At 43.5% G+C, this 27,227-nt stretch overlaps 1 pseudogene; it reads left to right on the top strand.

Moving 5' to 3' along the window:
* Nucleotides 1–16,663: 16,663 nt before the first annotated feature.
* On the top strand, nt 16,664–17,060 carry LOC129687258 (AP-2 complex subunit sigma-like; annotated as a pseudogene).
* The last annotated feature ends 10,167 nt before the right edge of the window (nt 17,061–27,227 follow it).

Below are 27,227 nucleotides of genomic sequence, written 5' to 3'. Positions count from 1 at the left end.
CCCTCACTTGCCTGTGGTTGAGCAAGTCTAGTTACTTGACTGGAAGTCCTTATCTACCAATGCAGCCCACTACTCCAAGGGCATTGGCTCAGTGGGAAAGTGTCCATATAAATAGATTTTGAGACATTAAACTGAAGAAACTTGTTTTCTCTAGCCTCTTTGTCTAATGTCTGTTGATACATTAAATTGATTTATGAAACTGAGCGTGCATGCACATATGTTTGTGTGTGCGATAATCGTGATGAGCATGAAGCAGGAGTGACCAGGCAGTTTGAAATAAGAGGACACAGCTAATTCTTCTGAGGGTTTTGAAAGAAAAGGATTCCTGCTTATTGTCAATGTCTGAAACGGCCCAAGAGAAGCCTTGAGTTACTAGTAAGTAAAATTTTTGAAAATGAGAGATGTGTGAGCGTTTACAGCTACAGTGGTATTAAAACATAAGTGTGTTATTTTAGGATTTTATTTTGTCCAAACATTAAACCTTATAACCCAGGCCACCATTTGGGAAGGAGAACACGCAGACATGAAGAACTAGCAAACTCAGTGAAATGGTTTTGGGTGAAGTTAGGAGTCCAGGCGCCGGATGCAGTAGTTTAACTTAACAGCGTTTACCACCACCACCACCACCACAAAGGATCACCTGCCCTACAGTGATCCTACCATAATCCCCTTGACGAGTCAGTGAGTTATCACTTCGTTTGATTTTAATTGTGTAAGTGTTTCAATTACTAAGCGGAATTAGCTCACATTTTGGCTAACCTTGATGTTAACCGTGATAAAGCTAACTGGCACTCATTCTCTACCTGAAGCATATAATTATTTTATTTAAATACTTCTCTCCGTGAGTTGAAACGTTCTTTCCTTAAAAGCTAACCCAAGTTGAATTCTGTTTTATAGAATATGTGCCATATGACCCCCCCCCCAAACGTGATATGATATATCTAAAGTACAGTTCTTAGAGCTAATGTTCCTCATTTGTGCCTGTGAGCCGATGTCCACTTCTGGTTTGTGCCTGTGTGTGGATATCCCCTTCCGGTTTGAGCCTGTGAGTGGAGGTCCACTTCCGGTTTGTGCCTGTGGGTGGAGGTCCCTTCTTGTTTGTAGTGTTTTAAGTGCTTGAGTATTGTCGTTTTCCAAAATACGGGGCCCTGTAATTTTTCCCCTTTCGTGTTGATTTCTCTTTCTCTTGGCTTATTGCTAAGTTGGGAATAAATGCTTGTTAAAGCCTTTGGTGTTTTGAAATTAATTCTAAGTATCTAAAACTGAATGCAACCTCCTTTCTCCCCGTTGTGTGCTACTAGCACAATCTATTTAATCTTTCAGGAAAGACAGGAAGTAATTGCTTGTGGAGAAGGACCACACAAGAAGTTAGGTATGAAGCTAAACCCAAACCTCTGAGCTTCAAACTCAATCCTAAACTCAAAACAAAAGGCCTTATGACCTCCTATGCAACTTGATTTAAAAAAAAAAAAAAATCCTCCAGAAAGTCAGAGAGGCCCTTAAAGTGTGCGTGAATTCTTTGTAGAAAACAAAGACTTTTTAAAGATTCTCTTTAAAAGGTCCCCACAGCTGGGGACTGGAGATACTGCAGTATAAACATTCCTGGAGGCAACGTGGACTTTGCAGTCCGGAGAGAAATTCTGTCGGCTCTACCATGAACACTAGGCTCCGCCGCTCCGCCGGGTGGGTTGTTTTCTTGTGTGTGGACAACTGAGAGTCATTTCCTCGTTTTGATTCTAAACGAAGCTGGACACTCCCTTTTCATTTGTGAAAAGTAATCCCTGTGAGAACGTTGCTGGCATGTTTACCAGTGGGCTTGGAGCCAGTCAGACAACACCTTCTTTCTTGGTCCTTCCCCTCTCTGTTTCCCAACCTCCCCCGCTCTGAGATGGCCAGATAGAAAAAGTTGCCCGTCGGGATGCCAGAACTTCAAAGGGCTGTCACAAGCACACACAAAGGCTCGTTTGTTCAGCTCTTGGATGGAGACACCAGTGGCTTCCAGGCACAGAGAACCCAAGTTTCGTTCGTTTCTCTTAGCTTTTCGTTTGTACCATCTGGCTGATGGAGGAGCCTTTATTTCATTCCATAGTTTGTGCAAAGTAAGGTTGACTGAATAAAGGCACCATTTTGGCCTTATAATCTATCTCAGCTTTTAAATTGTCCTTGCCACTTTAAGGTCACCTCTGCCTCTGGAACTAACTGATAGGATTTCTCAAATAAGCTCTATTCACCTTTCAACGTACTAGACCCTCGATTTTAGAGATACGATGGCAGGTAACTGTCTACGCACCTGTGTTTCATTTCATAAAGATCTTTATCAGAGTCCCATCAGAAAGAGATGTTAAAGAAAGCATAAAGCACATTTGGTTTTATTGTCTCAAGATCTGTTTTTACTGGAAATATTTTATTTTCTTCTAGCCTACGGAATGTGAACGAAGGCACATTTGTAACAGTGGGAGAGGTAAATCGTAAGCCTAGAATAAAGTGCTTTGCAGATTTGCTGGTGGATATGTGTCATAAAGGTCACCCTAAAGGTCAGCTCACGATGGGGCCCAGGGAGAAATGTAGCTATTTAAAAAGCAGAGGAGATATAGAGCCTGTGAAATGAAGTCGGTACATTCCATCTTCAAATCAGATTGTATTTCACTTATATGAGAGGTTGAAGTCAAGTCAGGTATGGAAACCGTACTAGGTCACCTGTGGCTAATTGACTCTGCAGACCTCTGTCATGATGTCACGGAGTCGCCAAGAACTGCCCCATGCTTCTCTTGATAGTGCCCCATCTTAGCTCAAGATGGGAGACCAGCTCACTAGCATAAGAGGTAATACGTATTCAGACTCAAGAGAAAGTACGCAGTAGAAAACCCAGAGAGTGATTCCCTCTTCCACCTTGACAGCTCTGCTCAGCAACAAATGAGCCCAACTCTCTGGATAACATAGGGAACCTTGGTGTGCTCAGAAGCTAGTAAGCCAGGAGGAACTTGTTATGGCAACAACAGAACCTGTTCCCTTCCTTACTGTGAACAGTGTGTCCATAGTTCAGCAAGATTGGCGCATCCTTGTTACTCAGTGACGCACACAACACAATGAAAACTGTGCGTCCCCATCACGCTGCTCGCCTGTGGTGCAGGCCCGGGGCTCAGTGTTGTCGTGAATGGAACCATGAATCTAATATACTCCTTTGTGCTAATCGTTAGAATTACATGTTATTCCTCTAAAGTTGCCTTACCAGGCTTTATCTGAAAAGAGAGAGTTCTCTTCTTCTTCAGTTTGTTTCTTTCTTTGCCTTTTGCCTGTTAGGATTGGAGGATCCCATGTCTTTCTTTCTTTTTTTTTTTTTCTGTTTCATTCACATTTCCAGCTGTCAAGACAAACATCTCATGTTTTGGTGGTGGGGCGAGGGGTGTGCTGTGAGAACATTCCTCTGGACTAAATTATATATATATATATATGACTTGCCATCTCAACCAAGCAGGGAAGAATACTAGATCCCATTTCTGCCTCTTGGCCTTTGTTTTCTAAGCTCAGCTGCTATGACCAGAGAGTTGCTGTGGACCACTCCAATGGTTGGTGCTATTTTAAGCAAACTGTCTGCGGAGCAGGTGCCTGCAAGATTTCCGGGGCTGCCTGGTTCACATCTGGGCCCAATGCTTTGCATCCTTGCCCTGTCCCTGGTGCTCAAGGTTTGCTGCTTCCTGTGTCTACACAGATGAGATCAGTACTCGGACAAAACCATGTTTTCTCCTGGTTATCATTTAACACATGGTTACCTTTTGATGAGAAGGCAACATGCCGACTTTAATAATGTTTTCTCATGAGAAAATTACATTTTTCTGCTGCTTCCTGAATTTAGCCACAGACAAGATAAGGTGTATGAGGTTGCCAAGAATACCACCCCTTTCTGGTTTTCATTCATTTCAGCCCTCACTGATTGACTACTATTTTGAGAAGCAACCTAGAAAAAAATGAATCAGATTTCATTCTCTCTCACCAACTATGGATTTAGAAATGCTGCTCATACCTCGTCAGTGGTTTGTGATGCTGAGAGCCCCGTATCCCAACTCTAGACCCTTTCTTTACCTCGCAGACACTTCATTACCAGAGCATGGACTAAAAGGACACCCTGAAACCATTTCTCATACCCAGAACTTACAATAAATGGGAAATTTCTAATATGAATTTCTGATAAATTTCTCCTAGGTGTGTCTTTAATGTCTTAGAAAACATGTCCAAAAGTCATTAGAACCCTGTACTTTTATAGATAACAAACTTTCATGAGAAATGCAGCAGTTTCTATAGTCCTGCTTCAGTTTGTTTTCTTACGTTAAATTAATATTGTGTAAACCTGTTATTTACTGTGATGTTTTTATAATGATGTGTCCATCCACTTACCAAGCCAGCTTACACACACACACACACACACACACACACACACGTATATCACAGAAAGAGAACCCAAGAAAGAAAGGAAGCATGGAAGAACAGAGGAGAGGGAAGGAGAGGGGAGGAGAGGGGAGGAGAGGGGAGGGGAAGGGAGAGGAGAGAATGAATGTTTGCCTGATGTTAATAATGGTTTGATGAGTTCGGGTGAGTATCTTCACTTGCTTATCTATATCCTAAAGTTTCTCAGTGTCTCTTCAACAAGATGTGGGGCATCTTTTGGTTTTGTTTTTCAGGATACTCTGTTTACTTCATAATCGTTTGCTGTTTCCAAATTTCTATTCATAATCTAGCTTCTTCATTTGGGAGAAAAGTGAAAGTAGTTTTTTTAAACTCCTTGCAAAGGCATCCAAGTCTTTGGGGACCTTTGGAAAATGTGTCTCCAAATGTCCAGCTGGGGGTGAAGGGTGAAGTGCAGGTCTGTGAGAAGCAGCTGCCTTGACTTCTGATGACTGCCACATGCCAGGCTAAGATATGGGTGGGTGCTCTTAGGACATAATTGCCACTGAGCTCAAACAACATTTAGAAGCACGTCCCTTGCCTGAATTTTACCCTTAAGGCAGCCTCAAGAAACAGAAACAAAGGCCTTTGTTCACCAGCTGCTTTCTTATTTCTTTTTACCTGTCAAAAAAAAATGTTTAACATCCTACGGGTGTGGTGACGTAATCTCAAAGGAGACTGATTATCTGCACCAAGCCTATTGCTGTGGTGCCCAGAAGGCACATTCTGAAGACTGCAGTAGAAAAAGGTATTTGGACTAACAGAAATATCTTTACTATTATACTGAGGCTTTGAGACAAGCAATAAAAAAAAAAAATCAAGCTAAGGGGCTGAAGGGGTAGCTCATTCGTTAGAAGAGCACAGTGTTGCAGAGGACCAGAGTTCTGTTCCCAGCACCCACATAACTCCAGTTCCAGGGAATCTAGTGTCTCTGGCCCCCCCAGAGCACATGTATTTATGCGCACATACCTGGATGGAGACACATACCCATGCTCGTAACTAAAAATGACAAAAATAAATCTTCTCAAAGAAAAAGAAAACTCAGGATTCAAAGGGAAAAAAATCAAGAAGGAAACATGCACAAGGGAACGAAGAAAGAAACCCCAAGAGAAGTGGGCAGAAAAAGAGCTGCTATAATCCCATGAGAGAATTTTAATCCTAGAGTATATTTTATTAATGTTCCTAATGAGGAAGGGAGAAGGGGAAACTTAAGTTGAGATATACATTTGGTTAATTCTAAATATTTCAAAGTTTGCGCAACTTTCCAGAATTCAAAGAGAATAATAATGAAGAAAATATACAGGTTGTAATGGGAAGTGGGGAGAAAAATATTCATGTGTATTTTATTTAGTAGTTAATATTACAGAGCTTTGCAAGGAGAAGCAAACACCTGCCTCTATTCCGTGCTGATGAAACTATGCCTTCAGTCATGGTAGCATAAACTATTAACTCATGACCATATTCTTCATGGAAGAAACAGAAAACACCAGGTGAAATCGCAACAGAATCCATAATAGATTCTCTCTCTCTCTCTCTCTCTCTCTCTCTCTCTCTCTCCCTCTCTCCCTCTCTCTCTCTCTTTCTCTTTCTACCTCATTTGCTTGCAATAATGTAATGCTCTAAACTGGAAAATACAATAATAATTGATCTTCTAAACACCTCTTTAAGTGCTATTCAAGAATACTCAATCTATAAAGACTGTTCGTTTCCGAACAAAGAGCTGCCAAATTCTGTTGGAGGCGTGTCTGCCCACATATCATATTTTAACTTTTTTAAAAAGGAAAAGTTTGGTACCTGTCCACTTTGAGTTAGGTACAAGAAAATCATGTGCTGACAGGATTATTCTGGAACAAGCCAGAATGCATTTGTACCGTTAAATTTTTAACTCCAGTGTGATTCTAGAGTGCTTGAGGGTTCCTATCTTTTCTCTGTTTCCAACAAGTAACTGGGAGTTAGTTCTGTTTAGAAAAGTGGTCCCTTTGTCCCTTGAAAATTCCAGGAACTCTAATTTGGGACCAAGTCTCTAAGGAGAAGTCCATGCGTTTGTAAGAACTAAACTGTGTGTGTGTCCTGGTTAAAAGTCCAATTGGCTCATTTCTCCTTGGTCGTTTTGTTTAGCTACCTAATTTTCTTGGAAAAGCCCATCTATGTTTACCACATCAAAAATAAGCAATTGTACGGTAGAGCCTATGAGCAAGGCAGGCGCATGCTGAGAAGTCCTGGCTCTACTGCAGGCTGAGGAGATCTTGTCTTCTTTAAAATCGTATTCAAGAGGAAGGAGCCGAAAAGAATCGTGTTTCGTAGAGGAAAGGCTACCCCACCGACCAAGCTGTTAAAATGATCTGTTTTATGAGTCATATGATCATGTCAGGTTTCCGTAAATTACTGCTATCAAATTCCAATAAGCTCTCATGTATGAAACAACATTTACTGAGCTCGTTTTTTATTTCTCCTTGAGTTAGTCACCACTTTGTCTTTTCAGGTACTGGATGTCCAGACTTGCTGCGCAATACTGCCCTCTTCTGGTCACTTTGAAGCACTGCATTATGAGAAAAAAGGGGGATGACAGGAAAAGAGAATAAAGGTAAAAGTGACAAGGAGAAAGTTAATCTGGGACCCTTTTCCAACCACTGGCCTTGCCACCTGTTAGAACTAAAGTGAGGGTTAGTAAACGAGATTGTTTTCACTGTAAAATAAAGAAATTAGGCTTCAAAGATCAGAAACTACCTGTATTGTTATTTAATATGTCCGGAAATAATTATGTGGCAATTTTAGGTTATATCATTTTCAAAGAGAAACAACTAGTCTTTCTCCCATCCCAGAGGAGACAAAAGGGCACTGAGACCAAGAGTCTTAGATTCTAGTGGACACAAAGAGCACCGACTGTGCGCCAGACTAGACAGTATGCAAACGAGGCGCTGTGTATCATACTAGACGCTGTGCACCGGACTAGACACTGTGTGCCCAGATCAGGCACTGCGCACCTTGACCAGCCATTGTGCACCCTGCCCAGCCATGGCACATGCCCAGACTAGAGGCTGTGCGCCCAGATCAGGCACTGCGCACCTGCCCAGGCTTCTGTGCACCCACACTAGACCCTGTGCTCCTGCCCAGCCCCTGCCCATACTCTCACAAGCCTCAGTCCTCTGAAAGCGCTTCCTCAGCACACGTGCGAGCAGCATTATCAACCCAGCTGGGGTTACTGTTTTTCCCTGAATATTTTTCATAAAGCGGAACTCGGGTCGGTTTTCTTTGCATTTCCATAGTCCTTAGACAGTTGTAGCTCTGGAAATGCACCTCTTCTTTCTTTATTATGAATTCTGTGTAGGGTAAAACAAAGCAGAACATATGTACATCTACACATACTTACCCTAGCAAGTAGAAAATGAAAAATTTCTCCTTCTTCTACCCCTGTGCCATGTAAGAACCCATGTAAACTAATTAGGTCAGGGTCCTTACTAACCTTAGAGAAAGGGATGCCTTCCAGAGCTGTTCAAAGATCAAGTTCTGTGAAACTGAGACATCACTAGCTGATGGTAACGTCCTTCCAAATACTGTAAATACGCCCTTGCCCTGTACTGCTCAGAAACTAACACATCCTTGTCTCAACCTCCTGTTCCCATTCTCAGACATGCAGTCGTGTTCTGATCCATGAGCCCGGTGTTGTTCATGAACTGAGATAAGGAGAATTAGAAGAGAAAGCTTGAGAGTCCTTCTCCTGGAGCTTAATCCTTTCCTGTGACGTCCACTCAGGTCCCAGACTTTTTCAGCAGCACCAGTAAGCAGACATGGACACAATTTGTTGGAGAAAAGCTTCACCCCGCCTGCTATAGCCCATCTGCAACCCGCCGGCTCATCCACTCCTTATCCTCCCCACATCCTGTGTATGGGTGTGGGTGGGAGATGCCCCCTCAGAAAGATCCACAATGCCCCTGGCAATGGTGTTGATTAAAAAAATAAAAAAAACAAACAAACAAACAACCTCTGGTTGGGTTATTTGCTGTCCTGGAAGTGACATTGGACAGGAGATGAAAACAGAAGAGGTGACCGGGAGTCACACACCCATCCTTACAGAAGAAGAGGGAAAGACTCAGACAAGTCACTCACATTACTTGGGAACAGGGCAAGGACCTAGCAGGAAAGAGAACTGCTTACTAAATGCTCCCTCTTGAAATCTTACAGAAGATTTTTTTTTCAAGAAGAAAAAGATTCATAACCCTATGACTCAACAATCTGGAAGTGTGTGACTCATCCTGGTTTTGAGCCAGAGAAAACGCTGTTCTGATTGAGTAACTAGTGATCTCCAGAGAGGAATGGGGAGAGGAGGAAGCTAAAGAACCCGCTGTGGATACACAGACCCAGAATAAATAAAAAAAAACAAACAAACAGAAAAGTAGGCTAGGCTAACAAGGCTGATTTCCAAATGAAACATCTCTACATTTTTCTAGTCAGTAGATCGGGCTTATTGATAATTTTCACAGCAAAACCAATGATCAAAAAACAGGAGACTTACTCCTTAGGGCAACCACAAGCCTGAAGGCCATAAGGAAAGAATGCCTGCAGCAGTAACTCTGTGAGTAGACTGTTCCCCTGGAATGCACAACACCGTAAGTTTGAGCCCCTGTAATCCCAGCACTTGGGAAGAAAAGATAAAAGGATCAAAAGTCCAAGATTGTCTTTGGCTGCATCAAAAGTTGGAGACCAGTTTGAGCTGCATGAGACTAAGATCAGAAAGAAGGAGAGGAGGACCTCCCCTATCAGTGGACTTGGGGAGTGGCATGCATGCAGAAAGGGGAGGGAGGGTGGGATTGGCAGGGGAGGAGGGAGGGGCTTATGGGGGGATACCAAACGAATAAAGTGTAATTAATAAAAAATAAATAAAAGATTTAAAAAAAAAAAAAAAAAAAAAAAGGGAAAGGGGAAAGGGGGAGGAGGGAAAGACGGGGAAGGGAGGGATGGGGAGAAGAAGGGAGGGGAGAGAGAGGTGGGAAAGGAAGGGAAGGGAGGCAAGGCAAGAACTCCTCCTTAGCAGAGATGAGTTGGCTTCACCAGATAGCTGTTCTTGTCCTAAGTAATCAACCAACTTCATTAGGGTGAAAATGAACCTTCTCAGATACTGTATGCTCTGTTCTCTCCCACAGCTGTCTGGTGAAGTTATAGACAAGTGGATAAAGAAAGCTGTCTCCATGGCAAATGCCTTGTTCCTTCCTAGAAGATGGGAGCTGTGGGTAGAGCCAACAGCTTGTTGTACCTTAAAAGCCAAATCCTAGAATACTAAGGAACACAGAGAGAGCCCCTGGAACTTGTTTGCCTCTGGATGGGAAAATGGTAACATGTTCCATGACTTATAACCAATTTTAACAGCACTGAAAAATGCTGAACAAACTCAGGATCAACTTGAAGCAACAAACAAAAGGAGAGGGACATTTGTTCAATCAGCCAAGGGTCTGTGTGATGAGACTTGCCCCGGCCTGACTTAGGGAGCAACCCCACCCTCCAGGAACTCCTATGATCACCAAATGGCTTCACATTAACCACAGAACAACCAGGAGTTCTCAAAATGTGACAGGATGAGAATGTGGTGAAGGAAAATAAGGGAGAATTGGGGTATGGTGTTTTTGTTTTGTTTTGCTTTGCTTTGCTTTAGAGATGGCGAGCTTGTGTGACAGATTCCTGGACAGGTGATTGGAAGGTGGCTTCTAAAATGAGTAAGAAGGGAGTGAGCAGCCTTGGAGATTTGCAGTTACACACAATTATCTTCACCTTTTGTTTTGATAAAGACAGGTATTCTGTGGATTTTCCATCAAGGGTTATGTCAATATGGTTCACAATATTATTTAAGAAAAATGGAAAAATGGTTCTGTGTCTCTACAACCAGGTAAAATGTAAATGGTTTGGTCACTATGAGATGTTCCAGTTAAAATACGGACATTAAAAATGGAATTTCTAGGGGACAACCTAAGGGATCTCACTCATGTCTAGGCATGTATGCTTCGATGAAACTACAGAAGGTCCATTTTCAAAGCACAGCAGTGGTGTGAAATCAAGGGGAAGAGTGGACACATTATACTTCCAGAAACCAGACTTAAAATAATTGTTCCTTGCAGAAAGGTAAGCTGTTCCACACATAAGCACCAAATGTTGGTAGGGGGTCTGGAACACCTACCACATCAATGTAAAATGGGTCAGAGAAGAATTAATACTTAAAACCTGAAAACTGTACATCTCAGCCTCATTATGATGTATTTTATGCCCACACACATTCAAGAGTGAACACCCTTTTAGGTTCTCACTTCAAAAGCAGTAACAAGGAGAGTAGTGGTAAGACCTCATCCTTAGATCTGAACAACTCATGTTGCAGGAACTGGAGACAGACCACAGGTAAGAGACTAGCTTCTCAGGCTGGTAGGTAAGAACACAGCAGATAGAAGTGGGAATGGATGCCTTGCCTGGAAGATGGAGGGACAGATGAGGCTCTTCCGCAGAGACTCAAAGCAGAGATGTAAATGGGCTGTCTCAGATGCCAACCACAAAGAGAGAGAAAACATATCATCTCAACAAGAAAAGGAATTTCTTTCAGACCTGTCCAAATGCAACAGGAGCTACCTCAGAAGTAGTGAGTCCCCCGGGCCCAGGAGGATGCAAACACAGAACATGTGTGCATAGGTAGAAGAAGCAATTTTCGGTCTCCCCTGCTAGTGAGGGTTTATGCTACTTGATTCTGTAATTTTCTATATTAAATAGTATTTGAGTCTAAACTTGTAAAGAACCCAATTTCCATAAAACCCTGATGTCATAATGGGACCCCTGACTAAGGCAGTCGGGCTTATTAGAAAGAGTCCTGATTGTGTCGCTAAACCAATCCTGACTACAAGGGATGGAGAACGGCTTGTCACTCCTCTTCAAAGACCTTACTTGAAATCTGTGATGCCGAGAAGTGTCACTGGAAAGAAGCAAATGGAAGCAGAGAGCCCCTTTGTGTCAAGCAGGAGCTAAGTATAGTGTGGAAAACTAAATAAACCTTAAAGCAACCAGGACTTCCCATGACTCAGGAGCATAAGTAGCCACAGTCCAGGGACCCTCCAACGTGAAGGGACAATAGACAGAAGCTGGTAGCAGCTAAGACTTACTGAGTGGGCCAACAGCAGCCCAGCCCAACTGAGGTGGGAGGCTGGTGTCTCAGGAGACACCTCTGTCACCCCTACTTAAGTAGGTATAGTAGGTATACACTGGCCTCCCTTCTTCCTCTTCTTTGAGTTTCTGAGATGTTAATGGAGTCACTGTTTCTCTGCACAACTGTGTTTTATGAGCTCCAGGACCACTTCTTCCTTTGTATTTTATCTGGAATGTACAGTAGAGAGGGATAAGAAGATGGACAATGTGAACATCACTCGGTCCCAGGACTGACTCTGCCTTTTCCATGGAAAAGAAAGAAAAATGTTTATAAGTATGGAGCTTTTGAGTGGGAATGAGCCTTCTAGGCAAACAACTCTGCTTTCCACACTTTTATAAAAGGCAGGCAAGTTGAACAGTTGGTAAGGGGAAATGCCCCCTTTCTGAGGCCCCGCCATTCGGATCAAAGCTACCAGCCTTTTCGGCATCATGAGAGCACACACTCCAAGCTCCAAAAGCAGCCAGAAAGCTGAGTCACTGCAGATTAAATAAACACACCAAGTCGGATCAAAAAGTAAATACAAGGCCTCTTCTGAAAAACTTTGTATTTACAGAAATCCTGTGACTAAAAGCAACTTAAATTTGGATCATTTTAGAGACAACACAAAACAAGTTTCCTAAGTTTACATTAGTTGTATAACAGACCCAGGGGCCCAGGGCATCACTGGCCATGTGGTGAAGTCTTTAAAAGCAGCTAACTCATCAAAAGTATTTTTAGCAAAGGAAAACAATCTTCTGAACAGCAGTAAATCTATTCTCAGACTAATTCTGCCCGTTTATTGAAAAAAATATATATATCATCATCCTTCTGGTTCTGCTGATTACGATGAGGTCACTGAAAAGCCTGCAGATGCTGGCCCTCATGCAGCGCAGTGTTGTCCAAACATGTGTGGCTACTTTGCAATCAAAATGCTGTAGTAAAATTAAATAAGTTATACTTCTAAACAAAATTAATCTGTGATATATCCCAGTGTTTAGAGAACAAGTTGATCTGACTTAATCTTCAACTACCTTTTTTTTTCTTCTTCTTCTTCTTCAGTCTTATAAAATAATAATACAAGGAAAACAAAATCCACCAACCAACTCTATCCAGAGTGGCCAGCCTCCTATATGGCCAGCCTGCCTTTGGCTCTGCAGATGATCAGATCAGGCAGGCAGCCTGTGATGGGTGCTGAGGAGGACTCGCTGTACCTCATGCGTGCAGATGTGGTGAACAAGATGAGGCCTGGCCAGGGAGATGGCGTATAGTGGGGAAAGGCACTTGCCACACAAGCCTGATGACACAGATTTGATCCCTGTGTCCTATCATGCATGGAAGGAGAGATCAGACTCCACAAAATCGTCCTCGTCCTCTGACTTCCACATGTATGCTCTGGCGTATTCACACACTCACACACATACACACACACTCTCACACACACACACACACAATCTTCCTATCTATCACCTATCTCTCTCTTTTAATAATGAAGTTGGTTCTGAAGTAGACAATTAAAAGTCAGTACTGAGTGCTACCAAAGAGTCATCAGGGCCATGAAAACACAAGAGTATCCATCATACCCAATCAGAGACAGGATGGAGTTTAAGAAAAGCTTTCTACAGTCAAATGCTCTAGCACTGGGCTATAATCCCTCTTTTAAATGTGTAGCCCAGGCTGGCCTCAAACTCATGATCCTCCTGCCTCCACCCCCTTTAGCAAATCCTACCAGCAGATGCCATCACTACTGGCTCCCTGTGGCCACACACTCTGTCAAAGCTCTTTTTGCTGCTTTTCTCTGAGATCTGAAATCACTACTCCTGTGGTTTCCTCAAAATTAGCTTTGCCATGGTTTAAAAATATCAGAATGCATTGTCACAATAAGATTTTTTAATAAAGGAAAGTTATGGAAAGAAAATAGGTAGCACCAGCAAATTCTATGTTGACAAGTCTAAACTATATCTACATCATAGACATATGCATATCTTATATGAATAATAATCTAGTCCTTACTGTCATCTTATTGGAAGGAACGGAACCTTTAAGGGTCAGCTGAGAAGCTCTTGGGAATCTTTATGCCTAAGTGACTGTATTAGATCCAGCAATAAGGACTATGTAATCTCAAAAAATAAAGTATTCTTAAAACTGAAAAAGAAAGAAAGCTTTCTAGAAACTCTCTTTCTCACTCATGTGTGGATCTCACGTGTGAGCAGAATGGCGACAATGGGTTCTAGGATCACCGTGGGAGGAGTATAGAATGATTGGCCTGTAGGGAACAAGGGAAGTCCTGAGAGACTGTGTTTGGCTGACTTGGGAATGGCCATGACACAGACCCCAGGGCCTCAGGGCTGTGAGAGTGGCAAAGCCTTCCCTGGGTGAGGCTGGGAGGGATGGCAAAGCCCTCCTCCCGTCTAAGTGCAAATTAGTTAAAGTGTGAAGAACGTACCCACCACAGCTTTCTTTGCCCGTCTGCAGCTGGCTCCCCAGAGCCTACTCCTGCTGAGATTAGCTAAGCCTTCCTCCTTGTTTATCTGCGTGGATTAATGGTGCCTCCCTTATCAACTGGCTGTAACAAACATGCTCAGCTTCCAGGGTACTGCAGCTTCTCCTTCTAAGAGGCTATGCCGCCCAGTCCCTGTTTTTGTGTACATTTGCCAGTCCTTTGTCCATTCTCTGATCACCCCAGTCTTCTGAAGCTCACTGGTCAGGCAGGGCCATTGGCGATGGCTGAGGGGCAGGGGAACCCCAAACACTGAGGCAGAAAACTTGGCGGTGCCAGGTCACCTAACGCTTCTTCACTGTGGGAAGACACGTGGCCTCCTCCTGCAGATGCTGGGAACCACGAAAGGTGTCTGTGTCTGTGGCCTCAAAGGCAGCATCTAGATTGGGTTTCAAATGCCATTCTAGCAGATGTATTGGTGTATCAGAGTGGAATCAGGAAGACCAGACATAAGAGATTGTTGATAATAATGCAAGTCAAATGTCGAGAGCCAGAAACAGGCAGTGGAAGTATATAGAGAAAGAAGAAAGGATGGAAAAGAAACCAGGACAGGAGCCTACCACAGAAGGTCTCTGCAATACTCTAGCCAGCAGGGTATTAGAGCAGATGCTGAGACTCATAGCCAAACTTTGGGCAGAGCGCAGGGAATCTTATAAAAAAAAAAAAAAGCGGGGAGATAGAAAGACCTGGAGGGGACTGGAGCTCCACAAGGATAGCAACAGAGCCAAAAAATCTGGGCCTAGGGATCTTTTCTGAGACTTATACTCCAACAAAGGTCCATTCATGGATATAACCTAGAACCCCTGCACAGATGTAGCCCATGACAGCTCAGTGTCCAAGTGGGTTCCTAGTAATGAGAACAGGGACTGTCTCTGACATGAACTCAGTGGCTGGCTCTTTGATCACCTCCCCCTGAGGGGGGGCAGCTTTACCTGGCCACAGAGGAAGACTATGAAAGACAATCCTGATGAGACCTGATAGGCTAGGGTCAGATGGAAGGGGAGGAGAACCTCCTCTATCATTGAACTAGGAGAGGGGCATAGGAGAAGAGGGAGGGAGGGCAGGATTGGGAGGGGATGAGGGAGGGGGCCACAGCTGAGACACAAAGTGAATAAATTGTAGGAAATAAAAATAAGTTAATTAAATAAAAAAGGAGTGTCCACCGGGTTGGTGGAGTGTAGAGTGAGGGAGAGGGCATCTCTGCTGTTGGGAGTTGGTATGCACAGTCCTCTGCAACTCAAAATCTGCAGGTCAACAACTGCCAGATGCAGCTGGATCTGAGCTTACTGATAATTTAAATTAGGCAAGTGACAGTGTCAGCCATGTAAGATATGATACAGCAAGAGGGAGAACAAAAAGCACACACGACCTGCTATAATGGAGAGTACGGAAGGACAATCAGCAAAGAAAAGATGAAATAAATTCAGGGAAAACGTACAGAAGTGTCCTGATCTGTAGCTTCGATGCCACAATAGACCAGAAACATGCAGAACTACGGCCTCTTTATTTCCCCATTAAGAGCATGTAGTCTTTTCGAAGTATCAATGCAGATGTGTATTAATTTGTCAGTCTCCTGTCCCGGAAACACCACACACACACACACACACACACACACACACACACAACCAAGATAAATATTTACAAATATTTCTGCAGACAAACCCTGGCTAAAAATAGTATTAACACTAACCTGAGCACATTCAGATGTGATTGCATGCGCTTCCTAGTCTACACGCTATTTCTGATGAAAGCTGTGAGGAGCACAAATGTCTGCTGCAATTACAAGGTCGAGGGTTAAGGCTAAAGAAAATGTTTTAATTTTATTTCTTTAAAGATTTGTTTTATGCCATGTGTGCGAGTCTTTTGCCTGCATGCGTGCAAGTGTAGCGTGGACAGGCAGGGCCTGCAGAGTCCAGAAAAGGGCAACAGATTCTCCGAAACTGTTGTAGCTGCAGGTGGTTGTCATCCACAGTTGTTTGCTAGGAACAAGCCCAGGCCCTCTGCAAGAACAGACTGCATGACAAAATGCTGAGCCATTTCTCTAGCTCCACAGCCATGCTTTCTAATGAAAACAATTTAGACAATGATGATGGCAGAACTGTTTAAGTCCCACATAACTATCAGGAGTCTCTTAGGTCCGCGGGATAACTAAATGGAATTTCCGTAAGCGGCATTCCAGATCCTTACTTGTTTGACCTCACTGAAATCAGGCCTCTAAGATGAAGCAATCACAACTCGAGAAAAGCTAGGGCGTGCACCTTCTTCTTGATGTGCAGGCATTTTGAAGGCCGCTCAAGACTGTTCAGCGGTTATCATCTCTATGGAACGGAGCATTCACTGCTATTGGTAGTGTTGGGGACAACTGGTCAGATTGTGGGTGGCCTGGAGAGAAAGGGACATCTTTCAATCCCCCTTTTACAGAAAGGTAAATGGAAGCCTCTGGCACCTCTCTAACCCCCAGTTTTTTCTTACTCTAAAGAAAAGAAGAGTGGGAACCCCACAACTGCAGGCAGAGCCGGAGCCGCTCAGTTAGAGCGAGGACCAGGATTTCTGGGGTCCAGACAGGGGTCACCATGATCCACTTCATCCTCATCCAAAACCGGGCAGGCAAGACACGCCTGGCCACGTGGTACATGCGGTTCAACGACGACGAGGAACAGAAGTTGATGGAGGAGGTGCACAGCATGGTCACCGTCAGCTTACCAGCCAAGCTTACCAGCTCCGGGGTTCCGGAACTTCAAGATCATCTACGCCCGCGTCTCCTTCCGCATCGGCATGGGCGTCCATGACCACAATCTGGCCGTCCCGAGGCCATAATTCATATTAAACGAATACCCCCACCATGTCGGTGACCTAGACCTGGTGTTCAGCTTCTACAAGGTTTCCGCCGTGCTAGATGAGAGGATGCTGGCGGGTGAAATCCGGGAGAATCCAGGTGCTGAGCTGCTGATGCTGCAGTCCCCGGAGTGAGGTGGCCTCCACCCAGCCCGGCCTGCTGGCCCCTGCCAGGCAGGAGGCCCACCCCAGCAGCCCCCTCCCTTCCTTAGCTGCCCCCTGCCTGAGGAAGAACCCAGCAGGGTCTAGGCCACATGGAAGGAGATGGCAAGCCACTTCCTCTCTGCCCTACTTTAATAAAGGCAGAGGCCACCTTGATGTCCTGAGTAAGTGTGCCATTGTCGTGTGATGCTGTGAGTATGCGTGCGTACAGCTTGGCAGCCATGGTCTAGGCTTCAATTAATGTTGGAGAGTGGTTTGCAGCAGCTCAAATAAAAGCGTTAGCGCTAGTGTAGCCTCCCTCCCTGTTCTTTCTCCCGTCTTCCTTCCTTCCCTTTTTCTTCCTCCCTTTCTCTCCTCTTTCTCCTTACTTCTCCTTGAAGTGTGCCCTCCTTCCTCTACTTCTTCCTGGATTAAATGGCAAACAAAGATGGGCAACCTGAGCCTGAAGAAAAGGAGCCATGCACCCTCCCTTCATTCTTCCAAGAGGCATGATGGGCCTGCAGAGTGCTTTCAAGCCCAGTTATTGCACAGTTAAGCTAATTAAATGAATCCTAGTACCTCTGCTTCAATTGTGTGGGAACTAACTGGGTTAATTGCTTTATTAATTACATGTTACAGAACGCATTCCCTTAGACAATGTAGACCATCTAATTCAACCCACATTGAATTATTGACAAGACAAAGGTAAATTTATTAGCTGCCAAGAAAACAAAGATAAAAACGGTCAGAATAGATGAAGCACAGAGAACCTCAAGCTGCTGGTGGTTAGGCTGAGTCATGGCCTAATGACGGCCAGTTACTCTTTTTCTATATTTTCAGTTATTTTTGAAATTTTTATGGGGTAAAAACAGAAATGTGAAGATGAGCTCTCCTATCCGTTAACCCTAAACCTCTGCACTCCCAGTATTCTTAAGCTACTGTCAATATAAAAACCACAAGCAAATGCTCTGCTGGTGGCCTTCCATTACGAAGGCTGTCAGGTGTTGTAGGTCAGCTGGTGAGTGCTATTCTAGTGTGCACAAACCACTGGGCTCAATTCCCAGTACTGCTCAAACCGAGCCTGGTATCACATCTCTACAATCCCAGCCTTGGGAAATGAAAACAGGAAGACCAAACATTCAAGGTCATCATTATCTACATAGTGAGTATGAAGCCAGACTGGGTCATATGACCCTATACTGAGAAGGGGGAGAAGAAAATGGAGGAAGTGGAGGAAAGAGGAGAAAATCTCCAACTCTGAATTTTCCCTCACAGTGAATACACACTCTGGAAGAATTCTCTTTGTTTTCAGATTTAGAATCAAGAGGAGACTCTCCTTTCCTAAATTTAAACACTCCATGACCTGCAACCCTTCCCAAACTTAAACACCGTATGACCCCCACCTCACCCACACCCACAAAAAGATGACCTACTTGCTCTTCCAGGATTTTGTTTGCCTTCTATACATTTCACCAATCTTCAAGTGGGTTAAGCTGATTTGGCTTTGTTAAATTAAAAGAGACCTCTTAAATGTCTTCTTTATCAAAAGAGGTATAAGGATACCAAACTGAGACGGCTAACCTCTGTTGGCTCGCCAGTAGCAACCATACATATCTATGAGGCACTTGGGTAGTGCTTCTCAGAAGGAGTGGTGGGGACCATGAACCAGTGACAGCGTTCTTTCACAAGTCTATCTAAGCTATCACCTGAGCAGGGTGAGGGTGTTCTGTATTCAGTGACCCATATTTTTCTTTTTAGGACCAAACTGTGCCTTGGAATTTGTCCCAGGTTAGTAAGCAGCTTGCTCCGAGTCTATTCTTTTATTTTTGTTTGTTTTTTTGTTTGTTTGTTTGTTTGTTTTCTGATACAAACTATTCCTTTGGGCAGCCAAGTTATAATTTTTAAACATATGCTTTTGTGTTCTGAATATAAATGGAAAATTTCTCTTTGAGAGGCTGGGAAAAGAGAAAGTCAAAATGAACCAGCTAAGTACCATTTCAGAAGCAAGCCTGCTCTGGTACATGGAAATGATTCAGTTTCTGTGCCTGACTCATAGGGAACAATGGTAATGGGCCGTTCATTCATGCTGTCTAGGAATGCAGCTACATGAATGTCCTGCCTTGGACAAAATGAGCTTGGGCATTCCTATATAACTGAAATGAGAAGGAGGGTTTAGAAAGAAGATGTCAAGATATCAGTTGCAAAGGGAGATGGCTTATTTGATAACTATTGAAACCCCCACAAAAAAGATCATGCTAGGCCTTATGTTTATCACCTGCTTTCTATAGAAAATATTATACACTCAACAGCTAAATTTTGTTTTTGTTTTTTATTTTTTAATTGTTTATTAATTACACTTTATTCACTTTGTATCTCCCCTGTAGTTCCCTTCCTCCTTCCGTCCCAATCCCTCCCTTCCTCCACCTCTGCACGCATTCCCCTCCCCAAGCCCACTGATAGGGGAGATCTTTTCCTTCCTTCTGATCTTAGTCAGTTAAGTCTCATCAGGAGTGGCTGCATTGTCTTCTTCTGTGACCTGGTAATGCTGTTCCCCCCTCAGGGGGAGATAATTGAAGAGCAGGCCAATCAGTTCATGTCAGAGACAGTCCCTGTTCCTATTACTATGAAACCTACTTGGATACTGAACTGTCATGGGCTACATCTGTGCAGGGGTCTTAGGTTATCTCCATGCATGGTTCTTGGTTGGAGTATCAGTCTCAGAAAAAATCCCTGTGCTCAGATTTTTTGGTTCTGTTGCTCTCCTTGTGGAGTTCCTGTCCTCTCAAGATCATACTGTTTCCCACCTCTTTCATAAGATTCCCTGCACTCTGCCCAAAGGTTGGCCATAAGTCTCAGCATCTGCATAGACCTTTCAGAGGTCCTCTGTGTCAGGCTCCTGACTTGTTCCCTCTTTTCTCCTTCTTCTGATGTCCATCTTCTTTGCCTTTCTGGATAGGGATTGAGCATTTTAGCAAGAGTCCTCCCTCTTGATTAGTTTCTTTAGGTCAACAGCTAAATTTTATAAATGATATTCATTAAATCTGATGCTTATTTTCTTTCATTCTTAATTTTATTTCATGTATATGGGTGTTTTGCCTGTGTGTACATCTGTGTAATGCCACATACATGCCTGGTGCCCACAATGGTCAAAAGAGGGCGTCAGGTGCCCTGGAACTGGAGTTTGTAGCTGTTAGCTATATGTGGGTGCTGGAAATTGAGCCATGCCCTCTCAGAAAAGCAATGAGCATTCTTAGACACTGAGCTGTCTCTCCAAGCCCTGCTTCAGTTTGGTTGTTAATAGGTATTTATTTAAGCTTGTTGTGTGTTACTCACAACTCAAAACATTATTAATTAAAGCATGGCATTGAGCCTAACCTTCCATTAATCTCGAGCTGCCCTTGCTCCTCCACAGTAGTCATACTGTGTGTCTGTGGTAGTGCTAGATCAAGCTTAATCTGTCACCCTGCTTGAAATACTTAATTTCCCAATGCCTCCAGCTTTCTTCCTCTCCCTGCCTGCCTCCATCTCTTTCCTAGCCCTGCTTAATTGTCTTCTCTGAGTTCTGGCCTCCCGAACTCTCATGCATTATACATCCTTGTGATTAGGAAATAGAATAAGACCAAAAGGATAACAAAGGTTTGCCACACAAACCACAAACCAAAAGAAAACTGTGGTTACAGTGATATTAGACAAAGTAGATTTAGATATAATAAAATAATGCTAGTAAGAGAATCATTTCATGGTGGGGAAATCTCATTCAACGGGAAATACAACAAACTTATTTATCTGCACCTATTAAGAAAGTTTCGAATCCATAAGGAGGTAGAGGAAGCGAGAGAGAGTTTAGAGAACTAAATAAGTTGAAAACCATGGTAAGTGTAACCGATGTGACTGACGAAGCAATTAAAACGAGCTTCAGAGAGGACTTGTCTGAACAGCGTGGGCAGCAAATCCCCTGACTGACATTCAAGGAACACTGTACTTGACTTCCAAAATATATATCTTTCCCAGTGTAATGGAACATATACCAAAATAGAAAATACTCTAGGCCATAAAGCAAGTCTCAACAAATTTCAAAGGACTGAAGTAACACCAGGAATGTTCTCTGGCTTCAGCAGGATTAAATTAAATCAGTAACAGAAAGAAAGTTAGAAGACTTCAAAAATCTGTTAAAATTAAGTAACACACTCTGAAAGACTCCTGGGTCAAATTACAAAAGGTAAATTTCACAGCCACAGTACTGAGAGAAGAAGCTTGCCACGCCAGGGTACAGACTGCGGATTCCGATTACGGAGGGAGCCCCTGTGCTTCCGCTCCACCCTTCTACCCTGTTGATGTGTGGTTCACAATCCTGGTGGTAACCAGTTTAAATTACAGTTCTGCTCCACCTAGCATTCTGCCATCCCGAAGCTCTCCATGTTCCATGTTACACGGCCTCACCTTAATATCATACCTAAGGTCTCTCTCGGTGTGCTCGTACCAGATCATGAAGAGCTAAAGATTTTCCGTTCCATGACCTCTTGCATGCTTCCTTTATGCCATCACCACTGATCTGACGGCGGACCCGTGTCCATGGACACAGAGCTACAGTTATCCCTGCCCATGTGCCTGTGACTTCCTGCCGTGCCTTGGCTTTCAGCTCTCCTTCCTTCTAAGCCGCTGTTCCAGGGATGCAACGGGAGTTTTCTTTTTTTTCTTTCTTTCTTTCTTTTTTTTAATTTTTTATTTAACTTTTATAATTACACTTTATTCATTTTGTATCCCCCCATAAGCCCCTCCATCCCCCCTTCCGATCCTATCCTCCCCCCCTTTCTGCATGCATGCCCCTCCCCAAGTCCACTGATAGGGGAGGTTCTCCTCTCCTTTCTGATCTTAGTCTATCAGTTCTCATCAGAAGTGGCTGCATTGTCACCTTTGTGGCCTGGTAAGGCTGCTCCCCCCTCAGGGGGAGGTGATCAAAGAGCAGGCCAATTAGATTATGTCAGAGGCAGTTCCTCTTCCCATTACTATGTAACCCACTTGGACACTGAACTGCCATGGGCTACATCTGTGCAGGGGTTCTAGGTTATCTCCACGGAGTATGGACTCATACTTCATATCTCCATGGAGTATGAGTCTTTGGGAAGTTCCCTGTGTTCAAATTTTCTTGTTCTGTTGTTCTCCTTGTGGAGACCCTGTCCTCTCCAGCTCTTGCTATTTCCCACTTCTTACATAAAATTCCATTCACTCTGCCCGACAGTTGGCCATCAGGCTCAGCATCTGCTTTGATAGTCTGCAGGGCAGAGGCTTTCAGATGCCCTCTGTGGCAGGTTCCTAGGTTGTTTCCTGTTTTCTTCTTCTGGCTTTCAGAGGCCCTCTGTAGCAGGTTCCTAGGTTGTTTCCTGTTTTCTTCTTCTTCTGATGTCCATCTTCTTTGCCTTTCAGGATAGGGATCATCTCCTGGGAGCTGCAGAGTTGGCTCAGTGGCTAAGCGTGTGTGCTGCCTTGGCATGGGAGCTGGGTTTAGCCCCCAGATCACACATGCCCACAAGCCAGCACATGTGTGTGTACATGTACACAAGAGTTTATGCGTGTGTTCATTCACAGATTGCATGGCACGCATATGGAGATCAAAAGATGATTTGGAACGACTGGTTCTCCTTCTACTGTGTTTGGGTTTAGGGCTCAAAATCAGGTCACTAGGCCTACTGAGAAACACCTCTTTGCCACCCAAGCCATCTCTCCAGCCCCTCGGTTTCTCAAGTCTAATCCACAAATAATTGCTAAGCTCTGTAAAAAAAAAAAAAAAAAAAAAAAGACAGAAAGAAAGAAAAGAGTAAACGGAAGCACATAAACTTTATGCCATTCCCATGTTTTTTTCTGGGCTAACAATGCTAAACACATATAATTCATATTATACTAACTTGGTAGGACTTAAAACTAGAAACTGTGGCCATGTGACCTGATAAAGGAGAATTTGGGTTTGGTTTAGTTTGTTTGGGTTTGGTTTTATTGACAGGGTTTCTCTGTGTAGCTCCGGCTGTCCTGGAACTTGTTCTGTAGACCAGGCTGGCCTTGAACTCAGAAAGATCCTCCTACCACTGCCTCCTCAGTCCTGGAATTAAAGGTGAGCACCACCACTGCCCAGCTAAGTTTCTTAATTATAGAAAAAAAAATAACTTAATTCTTGAAAGAAAAAAAAATCTTTGTAAATACACAAAGGGAGAGAAAGGGTACCTTGAAAGTGCAGAGAAAGTCAGCCAACATCAGTAGGAAGCAAGCTGAACTCAGGCAGCAACCTGGCAGGAGTTGGGCCATGGGGTGGGCAAACGTTGCTTTGAACACATAAGCCCAGTGAAAGACAGGACCTTGCCTGAAGGAAGTCCACAGCCTTCACAAGCCTAGACTCCAGAGATGGCAACACCTCCAGTGGATGGCCAGAGGTGGGCAGAAACCCTCTCTCCCCATACTATATAACACAGAGGGCAGCGATGGAGTGACATATAGAGGGAGTCTATTGTTAAAAACTGAGCTGTTGGGGACATCTTCAGGCCACAGACCCTCAGTCTGGCCTGTTACGGGTCTTTTATAAAGGAAGTGTGGCAGTGCTGAAATTCAAAAGGGTCAAGACGCTGATGAACGAAAGGCTGCTGGCAGATGACAGATCCAGTCAGTCATATTCCCACCCTTGGTGCAGGAAGACGTCATCAGTTGAGAGGACCCCTGGATTGTGATATATCAAAGCCTGAAGTCAGTAGGTAGATCAGACTCTGAAGCCATCCTGCCGTTTCCTGTGCACTTGGTATCCACAGCAGCATCTTTCTGGCAGGGCGGTGAGCACTCAGCAGGGCTTGAAAGGTCTGCCTGTGCAGATCTCAGTGCTGTGCTTGTTCCTTACAAGCAAACATGGGCAGCTCCTGCCTGTCGGAACATAAGCCACCCCAAGGGCTCACTCTGGGGAGACTTGGCAGAGTAAGGGAACCTCTCTGAGCCACAGGCTGCAAAAGTACTGGGGCCTGCTGCAGGAAGAAAGGAAACCACCAAAGTGAAGACACTCCGGCAGACAAAACACACTTGTCCCATTTTCTTAAGGTTTCTGACCAACAGCAATTTGTGGAAGAAAGAGTATATATTGTTTCAGCTTCCATATAATATTCCATCATCCAGGATATTCAGGGAAGGAACCTTGAAGTAGGGACTGAAGCAGAAGATAGATTGATAGATTAGACAGACACACAGATGATAAAATGATAGATGGATGGATGGATGGATGGATGGATGGATGGATGGATGGACGGACAAACAGACAGATGAAAAACTGCTCCTGCACAGCAAATGAAACAATCCTCAGAGTAAAGAGACAGCCAACAGAATGGGGGAAAATGTTACCAACTGCACATCAGGCAGGGGATTGATATCTGGAATATATCAAGAACTGAACAAATTAAACCCCCCAAAACAAATCACCCACCAGCAGTTGAGCAAAAAAGCTGAACAGACTTCTCAAAAGAAGAAATATAAACAGCCAACAGACACTGAAAAAGTGTCAACATCCTTAGCTGCCAGGAACAGCTAATGAAACATTCTCTGAGAATCCATCCCATTTCTGTCTGATTGATTATCATTAGGAGAGAGCATGACAACAAATGCTAAGGACATAGGAAGGGAAGGACACCTGTATCCTGTCGCTAAGATAGAGTCTGGTACACCCACTGTGGGAATTCAGTGTGGACGTTGAAATTAAAAAACAAACAAACAAATAACATAACAATAGATTTGGCCACACCATTCTTCAATAAAATTCTGAAGGCCCCTGAGTCAACATATCGCAGAAATGCTTAGACAGCGTGTTTATCATTGCACTAGTCACGATATCTATGAAAATGAAGCAGCATAGACATCTATCCACAGATGGACAGACACACAGACAGACAGGCAGATAGGGTAGGTTCACATACACAAAGGTATTTTACACACACAGAAAAATGAAATCACAACATTTACAGGAAAATGGATGGAACAGCACTCATCACCCTAAGCAAAATAAGCCAGTCTCAAAAAGAGAAATGCCATGTTTTGTTCACATGCAAAAATTAGATTTAATGTCGTCTGTCTTTAAAAATCGTACGGTATCTACTTTTCACAGTGTTTGACCTATGGGGAATATTGCATTGCATGTAACAGGATGCAGGGCACACAATGGTCAGACAAATCACAATAGCTATTACTGCCAGGAACAGTGGCACTTGCCTGTAATCATAGTACTCAGGAGGTAGAGACAGGTGCCCCTGAAGTTCAAGGCCAGACAGGACTACACATCACACAGACACACACATACACACATACACACACACACACACACACACACACACACACACACACCTCCATTGATAGCATTATCCTAATTCTTCAAGATGTAGTCAAATATCCACCTTCTGTGATACATTCCCACTTCTGAGACGTCTGAAAATGTATCACCCCTGTGAGGCTCCCCCAAACCCCTTCTTTTTCACCCTCTCCTCTCACCGTTTCCATCACACAGGCACAACTGACTGTCGACTTTTAGAGTTATTTCCGAGTGTCATGCTGCCCCTCAGCACTGCTCACCACAGCTGAGTCAAGCCAATCAAGAGTACAGCTTGTACTATTCAAGTTCTGTATCGACAATGTCTCCAGCACGCGCTACATATCTGTTCATTTAATGTACCCAGCCCCTGAGCCCAGCTCTTTGCATTTCTGTGGAGTGTTTGAAACAACTCCAGCATTTTCTCCTCCCACACAGAAAACAGATCTGGCCAAGAATATGGGGAAATGGAAACATCATTTCTCACCCATCCTCTGTGAGTTTCTCCCACCCGTTTTCCTCTTAAGCTTGCCAAAATCTTTCAAGTCCTTGGGAGCCCGGGAAAAAAAAAAGCTGGTTTGGGAAGCTGACAAGAAAGGAATGAAACATTTATTGAGAAGGAGGGAAAATGTTTGATAGCTGGAGCCAGAATCCCTGAAAAAAAAATTATTTAAAATTGAATTTCTAAAAGAAGCCTTGATTCTTGGAATATGTTTATTTCCTTTCAAGCTTGGGAGGTTTTCCAAAAGACGCCAACGCCAAAATACTTCCAATTAGGAGCAGTAGACCTGGGCCGGCCAAGAATCTGATAACTCACTTGGAAACAGCCACAAAGAATACTGTCACCCTCTTCCCTTGGGAGACCATTTCCAGTCTCAAAGCTTTAAAGTGTTTTACAATGTTTTCTCAAGTAATAATAATAAATGTTAGTATCAATGAGGAAAGACACAAGGATTCTGTTTTCTGTCGATAAAATTATTTGGTAAGAAATTTATGTCTGTTCAAAGAAAACAAAGGATGTGTTATTAAATTTTATTCATTTAAATTTACATGCTTTTGTTTGTTTGTTCATTTATTTATTATGCATGAGCCATGGAGTACAAATAGAGGTTCTCTCCTTCCACTATGCCATTTCCAGGGATTGAGCTCAGGTTGTCACCCTGAGTTCAAACACCTTCAGCCCCAGAGCCTTCTCTATAGCCCATGCTGTTAAATTTTAAAACTTTGTACCTATACTACAAGCAGTATCACTTGCAGTGTGCTGACCCTCTGTATTGCTCCTAAAAATATTTGAAACCAATATTCTAAGTATAGTTTTAAAAGTTTGTTATACCTGCCATTACAACCACAGAGTGAACGTCTTTAACATTAACTGTAATTTTTGATTGATTACGAGGTAGGCATGGTAGCGCATATTTGTAATTCAAACACGTGAAGGGCAGAGCCCAAAAGCTGTCAGTTCAAGGCCTGCCTGTAAAAACAAAACAAACTAACAACAATAACAAAAAGTGGTCAGTAAGCCATATCTTGCTCCCAGTTTCTTGTAAATTCCACCCATTTGTTGTGCCAGGGACCTGAAAGAAAAAAAAAAAAGAAAGAAAAGAAAAGAAAAACTAGGTAGGTTCTCTGAGAATATAAAAGTGAATAAGAAATCCTGAAGGATCTGGTTCCTTCAGAACTAGAACCTGGTGTAGCTACACACTCGCAGCCACTAACAGTAAAGAGAAAACGTACAAAACAGCATTTCCATGCCATGGGAATAGAGGTCTGTGCACCTTTCTATGAGGCAGTAGATGGGAAACCAGGAGGATAAAAGTTACCTGATGGCATTGCAGACG

Source organism: Psammomys obesus, unplaced genomic scaffold (assembly GCF_907164565.1).
Source record: "Psammomys obesus unplaced genomic scaffold, mPsaObe1.curated_primary_1811, whole genome shotgun sequence".
NCBI lineage: Eukaryota > Metazoa > Chordata > Mammalia > Rodentia > Muridae > Psammomys > Psammomys obesus.
This window is presented reverse-complemented; position numbering and strand designations above follow the sequence as displayed.